General features: G+C 49.2%; 1 pseudogene across 1 annotated transcript; it reads right to left on the minus strand.

Annotated features, from left to right (window-relative positions):
• Positions 1-300: 300 nt before the first annotated feature.
• On the minus strand, positions 301-2,195 carry LOC310790403 (WD repeat-containing protein 70 pseudogene; annotated as a pseudogene). The gene has a single exon. The product of its transcript is annotated as a WD repeat-containing protein 70 pseudogene (transcript).
• Between the last annotated feature and the right edge of the window lie 5,491 nt (positions 2,196-7,686).

Consider the following 7,686-nt stretch of genomic DNA (forward strand, 5'->3'; position numbering starts at 1 on the left):
TCAGTATGAAGCAGGACGTGACAGGACACTTTTTTATTTTTTTATTTATTTATTTATTTATTTATTTATTTATTTATTTATTTTTGGGTTCAGCTCGACTTTAATCGTTTACCTGACACCCCAATGCAGAGCAGCTAACAGTGACCGGGCAGTCAGGGTCTCGCTCACAGACGGGATGCATTGGTTTGTGGCAGGGATTGAACCTGGGACCTTGCGGGTTATGGTTCCAGTCTCTCTAACACCACTACAGGGCCACACTGCCAGCTATCACAGATAAGGTAAGCCTGATGCTAGTGGGTCTCAGATCTTGCGTTTCTTCCACTGTGGTTCCCTCTCAGCCTCCTCATCCTCTTCTGATTCCTCTGCAAACAGAGGCTCTGGCTGGGTCGCTGTGTACGCTGGGGCGACCCAGTAAGGGTTTTCCGACGCTGCCTTGGCGTGGCGCAGGATGGCCTCTCGCGGGTTGCTATCGTCCGTTTTGTCTAGAGCGATGTTCTTCGCGATGAACGACGACAGAGTGCCACCGTGAGCTGCCACTCTGCCCCCACGACCTGGTCCGGACACAGGGGGCTCAGGCTTGTGGGACTTCTTGGGGTCGAGCCTGTCCTTCTCCAGCTGCTTCCTGGTGCTACGCTGACGAGCCTCTCGGAACATGGGAAGCGCGTGAGGCGTGATGATGTAATCTTGGGTCAGTGTCTCCGCTTGCTTCTCTTTCCGCTTGCTCTTCACGACGCACAGCTTAGCCCCCCTGTGGCTTTTGACGGGGTCGTAGTAGACCTTGGCCAGCCCGTTCCCGGTACCCACCATGATCTGATTGAGCTTGGGGTGCCACAGGCAGCGGACGACACTTGCATTGGTGACTTCTATTTCGTAGACCTTCTGAAAGGAAGCGCGCTCAAAGAAAACCAGCTTCCCGTTTCCCTGCTCTCTCTTCACCGACGTCCCCGTCACAAGAAGCTTGTCATCAGGGCTGAAGCAGCAGTTGGTCATGGGGAAGTAGCTTGTCAGTCCAGTCGCTACGTTCAGAGGCTTCTTGAAGGAGCGTATATCCCACGTCTTCAGAGTGTCGTCACCTCCACGGGAGGCCAGAGTCATGCCATCATAGGAGAAGGTGAGGCAAGAGGTGTCTGATCCTGGACTGTGGGCTTGCCGGCAGTGAAACTTAGTGTGGACGCTGAGGTTCCTGTCCCAGATCTGGATGGTCCCGTCCTGACAGCCCGCGGCGATCAGCTTGCCGTCCCGGCTGTAGGTGCAGCAGGTGGGGGTGACCCTCTTCCCCTGGAGGGAGCGGGGTTTGAACACAGATTTGTGCTTCTTGTCTTGGTTGATGTCCCACGTGCGCACAGTGCCATCATTGGAGCAGGTCATGAATTCTTCTTTGATCTTGGGATGCCAGCAGCCACCATTCAGCATGGCAGTGTGGCCCTTAGTGTTGGCCATGTCCACAATGTACTGGTCTCCCTTCACACACTCCATCACGTTGAAGCCATCGCGGTCCAACACCTTGGCCTGTGCGTTGCCAGAAACCACCAGCATGCGGTGATGCTGTACTGCAGCGCTTTGATCTGGTGGCACTCGCATGGCTGCAGGGATCTGAAGGCCTGCAGAGCTTGGTCCATCCCAGCAAAGTCCCAGAAGCGCACATCGTAGTCATATCCTCCGGTAACCAGACGAGCTCCGGAGGGGTCTAATGCCAGAGCGGATACAGTTTTGGTGCCGTGCTGCAGAGTGATCTCATGAGTGTCTGGGATCTTCTTCACTGGATTATTATCATCCTCATCCAGCGCCTCCTCTTCATCGTCGTCTTCATCATCATCATCTTCATCTTCATTGTGAGCAGTGCTGCCTGTGTAGCCTGGTGGTAGAGGAGGTCCCACAAGCTCGTCGTCGTCATCCTCCTCCTGGCCTGTAAGTCGGGGAGGCACCGGGGGTCCGATGAGCTCTGAGTCTGAGCTACTGTCATCACTGCTCTCACTCTCCTGTTTTCTGGAAGTGACGGTTACAGCTTTGTCTTTCTGACCGGAGGCTGATGACTTGACTGAGTGGGAGCTCTCCCCTTCGTCCGCCTTCTGCCTTTCATCGAATACACGCTGACTCCTCTCAATGGCTGTTCGCCGTGTCTGTTCAAAGATGGCATCCAGGTCAAATGTACGGGCCTTCTTACCAAAGCCAGAGAATCCCATGACAGAGGCCATGTCTACATCACCGCTCATCTCGTCTGACCGGAAGTGACAGGACACTAATATAAATAGGTTAGTCATGATGACATCATTGAGCAATTGTGATGTCACTGATGATGTCACGTCTGACATCATCAGTGACATCACAAATGCTCGAGTGACCATCACTGATGACATCATTGAGACATTGTGACATCATCAGTGACATCATTACTGACCAATATCATCACAAATCATGTAAAATCATCACAAATCTCACAATGTGGGCCCAAAAACATGACAAACGCAGACAGACAGACAGAGCCCACTTTGGGAAATGTTATGTACACTATGATGATGATGATGAAGATTAAGATAAAGATGATAAAACAAAGGTAATGATCTGTGCTGCTGCTATAATCTCAACCTGCATGGCCTGCCTTGAGGGGCAGGTTTCTCAATGGACGTCTTGGTTAAATAAATGTAATTCTGGTTGACTGGATGCAGGTTGGGAACTGTTGAGGAATGACTGGCTGAGCTGTGTCTCCACATGTTGTGTTGAGCTACTGCCGGAGATGCAGTTTCTCGTCTGTCCACCGGGGGGCAGAAGGCCTGGTGCCGGTCGGCCCGGGTTCACACAGTAGAGTCACACTGTCACTTCACTGTGATGTCAGTCTGGAGAAACACAGAGACACACAGTGGAGAGAGAGAGATAGTGAGAGAGAGAGAGAGAGAGGGGGGGGGGGGGGGGCAAGAGAGAGGGAAGGGAGAGAGAGGGAGAGAGTTCACTGCTCAGAATATGGTGTGTGTGTGTGTGTGTGTGTGTGTGTGTGTGTGTGTGTGTGTGTGCGTGCGTGCGTGCGTGCATGGGTGCGCGAGTGTTGTGTTGTGTTGCTGGGGGTGGGAGCGCTGAGGTGAAGTATGTGTAGTAATAATGATATTAATAACTATTTTTACAGCACCATTCATACATATAATGCAACAGCATTACATGAATCTGATTACATGATTACATGATTACATGACGCTAATTTGGCCTCCTGATCAGTGGCGTTAAGATCATTGTGATTGACCATGGTGCAAATACTTTTTCCATGCTCCCCTTAAAACAAACTTCAGCAAAAGGTGACAGGAAATCCAGCCAAGTTTTAGCATCAAAAACAGAAATAAGTATAATATAATGAGAGTGGTGTGAGAGTCATTCCTCACAGGCAACCAAGATGTGGCTCACCCATGCATACATACAGTCGCAACATCTCTCAGCTAATACATCGCCTATACGCTTCTTCTTCGATGCATGGTAAACTGAACGACAAATGCGAACAGCGCCATGCTGCCATTGCTCCCCATGTTGTGGCGAGAAAAAGCATTACATTGGTAGTGTTAAGAAGTACCATAGAGAATGCATTGGAAAAGTTGAAGTTGACTATAATAGGCCTACTCGGCTCCTGCATGGGCCCCTGACAGCTTGCCTCCAGTGATCAGCAGCTCTCCTCCACCTGATCACGGAGGTCTCATGATTATGGAGGAAAACATTACGTTGGAGAGAAGGCAGACATCTCTACGGCCGATATCGCCAAAACCCAACACCTCACGCCAGACTGCTCACACCAGTCTACTGTACACGGGTACGTAGCACTAACAGGTGAGGAGATAATTGGTATTTTTGATTTTTGCTTGCTGATGGAGATTTTGCAGTGAAAGCACTTGTCCTTCTCTTACATCTCTAAGCCCGTAGGTCTTCCTGGTGTGAACCCTCCTCGCTCTCCTTTGTCACTCTGCTCCTCTTCTCTCTCATTGGTTGTCACTCCTCTTCTCTCTCATTGGTTGTCACAGTGAATTATTTAACCCTGCGTTATATCGCCTGCGACGCCACTCCACCTAATTGCAAAGGAGGTGAGGGCTGGTGTCACGCAGCCGCCACGCCAGCGGCTGCTTTCATCACACTCTGGCTCGCTGCAGACGCGGGCTGACTAATTTACCCTTTTTGATTACGCCAATTAACCTCGACACATTAGGGCTAATCGGAGCGGCGTGACGAATATTCCTCTCGAGCATGAACTCCACATCGACGTGTCAGCGCCGCCCCCGCAGGCCACCGGGGGCACGGGGGGGGGGGGGGGGGGGGGCGCCTTTTAGCAGCAACAGGAAGTGATGTCAGCGTTTTTCCGTCGGTGCCGGTTTCTCACCTGAACTCCTTCACAGCTCGTTTTAACCTGCGGCAGCCAGGTGATCAGATTTGAATCAGAGAAAAGAAGAAAGAAAACTCTAGAGAAAATAAAAACAATACTCTTTTATCTGTTTTTATAGAGTTCGATTTTGAGTTGATCGTAAAAAAGGAAAAGGAAAAAAAGCACAACCAAAGGGAAAGACACCTTTCTGACAGACATGCAACTCGAACCCTACCCATAGAACCAGTTGTTTTCCAGTTGGTCCGGTTCGCTTTCACACCAGCCAAAAAGCAAACGGACCAAATAGGGCTGCCAACCCTCCCAGACTAGACTGACCAGGAGACTCTTTTTTATCCCATTTTTATCCCGCATTAGTGCTGATTTTAATTTATTTATCCTGGTTGCTGCTCCACCCTCTGCCGATCTGGGGAGAGTCGAAACTGGCTCCATGCTTCCTCCGAGACATGGGCAGTTAGCCAGCCGCTTCTTTTCACCTGACAGTGGAAGCTTCACCGGTAGGACATAGCACGTGGGAGGATCACGCTATTCCAACCAGTTCCCCTCCCTCCGAATAGGCCAGAGGAGGCACCACTTCAGCGACCAGGACATTGCATCTTTTTGGTGAGTGGTTCCTATATGAAGGAAACCCCCAGGGGGCACGGGGGGAGAACATGCAAACTCCACACAGAAAGGCCCTTTTGACGACCCCACCCGGGCGGCGGGCACTCGAGGACATGCGGACGGGCACGCACTCCTTCAGCGCTCACAGCGTCCCAGGTGGGAATCGAACCCAGGACCTTCTAGCTGTGAGGCGACAGCGCTTACCACTGAGCCACCGTGCCCTCTAAAATTCCCACAGATTTATTTGACGGCTGAAATAATAATGTGTGTGCTGTAGCCTACTTCAATTCCTACCCCCCCTCCCTCCGACGGTCAGGACAGTTGTGCGTATGAACGAATGTGCATCTGAAGTTCTGAACATACCTGTCCGTCATTACACCGCTCTGAAATCTCAAAAATCTGAACCGATTGCCGTCATTCCACTTGCTCTGTATCCACAATATATGCTATATATAGCATGTCCCAAACATGCTATATATAGCACCTGTCAATCAAAGACTGTGACCCTCAACGCAAGAGTCGGACTGATATGTGTCAATAACAAGCGGCCATTTGGCTCCGGTAATTTGCTAAAAATAAAACAAAACCCTCGCAACTTCTGCCTATAGGCTATATGGAGTCACATGACCACCTAAAAAGAACAACATAAGAATCAATAGCCTGATGAGGCTGCAAAACATGATATAAAGAATGAAGTTTTTACCAGTAAAACGCTGCTCCTCAGCCTATTAACACTTTCAGTGCCACGGCCCTTGGGCAAAAGGTTGCTTGCTGTGCCACATAGGCCGCAATGCATTTTAAAACAGTCATATAATTTCTTTAATAATTACTATGTAAACACTGAACACGCACAAATAACGATGAGACTCTCTTCTATCACCTGCAAAAAAAAGTTTATTGATCCCATTTTCCGTTCTTTAGTTATGAGCCGGAGAAGATAGCTTGATTGAACGAAAAACAGAGCTTTTTTTCTACGAGCTGAGATAATGAGCCTTTTGTGAAATTAAACATTTCAAGCACATCACTGACTCTGAAGCTAATTTTCTGATGTAGTCACACCTCAAAAATAATTTCCTTCAATAAAACAGTGAAGGCAAGGGAATTTTGTTTGGAAGAATAATATTTTTAGCTGAAACCAGCAGCGCTGGCGCCTGCATGCGCTGCTGGTTGCAGCTTCTTGCTGATCTTTTGCTGCTGGTGGGCATCGGATATTCTGGCTTGCGTTTGCCAACCCTGTCCTGCTGTCTGGGTCTGTGTTGTGTACTTGGCTCTGCGTGCCCACCTCCCCCCCTCCTCCTCCCCCCCCCCCCCCCCCCCGTTGTGGGAGGAGTGTCTCTCTGCTCTGCTGTTTTCTCTGCCTGTGCTCAGCACTGAAAAAGTCCGCTAGATCCTGCTTTTTTACAGCCGCGTGTACCAGCTCCCATGCTTCAAGTTGAGAATAATAACAAATCCACGGCTGATCATGCAAATGGGTGTTGCAGCGGACACCGAGGCTGTTGCAGCGGACACCGAGGTGCTCAATTGTGATAGCAGATTGGCTGCTGCAGGGGCACAGCTAAACGTTGCTTCAATGAAGCCGCTGCATACGGACGGATGCGATGCGATTTCCTTCCCCCCAATGACTTCTTCTGTGTGTTTCACTCCACGTTCTCTCATCTGGAGAGCGCTGTCGCCACCTAAGGGTTCTGTAAAATAGGTTAGACACATTCAATACCTCTGATATTGTAAGAGGCGATGTAAGAGGCATAGATCGACACCCCCCCGTCAAAAAAAAAAATTCGAGTTATTGACGCCATTTGGCGTCGCTGGCACTCTACGGTAAATTTCTAATGACGCCATATGGCGTCGCTGGCACTGAATGTGTTAAGCACAGAGCAGCTGGCAACAGGAGCTTGTTTAATCCAAAAAATGTGTGAGGCTTCCTGTATTTGGATCGAGTTCGGCTCACGTTCGCACCACAAACGAACCGTGCTAGAGTTTGTTTGGAACCGTACCGTCCGAGACCACCTCTTTCAACCGGTCTCGGGCCACAAATCCATCATGGCGGCCCAAGACAAACAGGCCCCAAATGGGTCAGCCATGATGCCAGTGGGCATCTACTGTATAGCCTACTCCCCCATCTCACTTCACCATCTCTGACAAACCACTTGGCAATATCGAATATCGAGAAATGAGCGATGGACGACGATGACACGGAGGCATGATAGGAAGCATTGCCAGTTCAGCGGGCATGACGAGAGACGTGAGACGCTGGAAAGGCGCACTCTGTTTATAGTCATAATAATCCCAATCATAATAATATAGTTAATTACACAGTTACCAAGTGTTTCACAAAAAAACAGACAACTTGCACAAATAAAATCCGTAGACGTTAAAAGACATGATAAAAGAAAACGTGACGCTTGACATGAATTACATTCATAGTTATAAATATAAGTGCAACGAGAAATAAAACGGAGGAATAAGAAAGAGGGAAACCTAAAATGCATCAAAAGCAGAACGTTTTGAGGAATATTTTAAATGAAGAGACTGATTTAGTAACGCTGCCATTTTCAACCTCTGACAAAACTGTTGATTAAGTAAAAACACACTGGCACGCGCGTGTGCGCGCACACACACACACACCTACACCTCAAAAAGACACTCTCCTGCAAGCTGATCTGCTGTCGTGTCAGTGGTGTGATTTTCACAGCAGGGACATGTTGGACCTGTCAGATGACGTTAACACTGAAACC

Source organism: Poromitra crassiceps (genome assembly GCF_964638095.1).
Source record: "Poromitra crassiceps genome assembly, chromosome: 15".
Lineage (NCBI taxonomy): Eukaryota > Metazoa > Chordata > Actinopteri > Beryciformes > Melamphaidae > Poromitra > Poromitra crassiceps.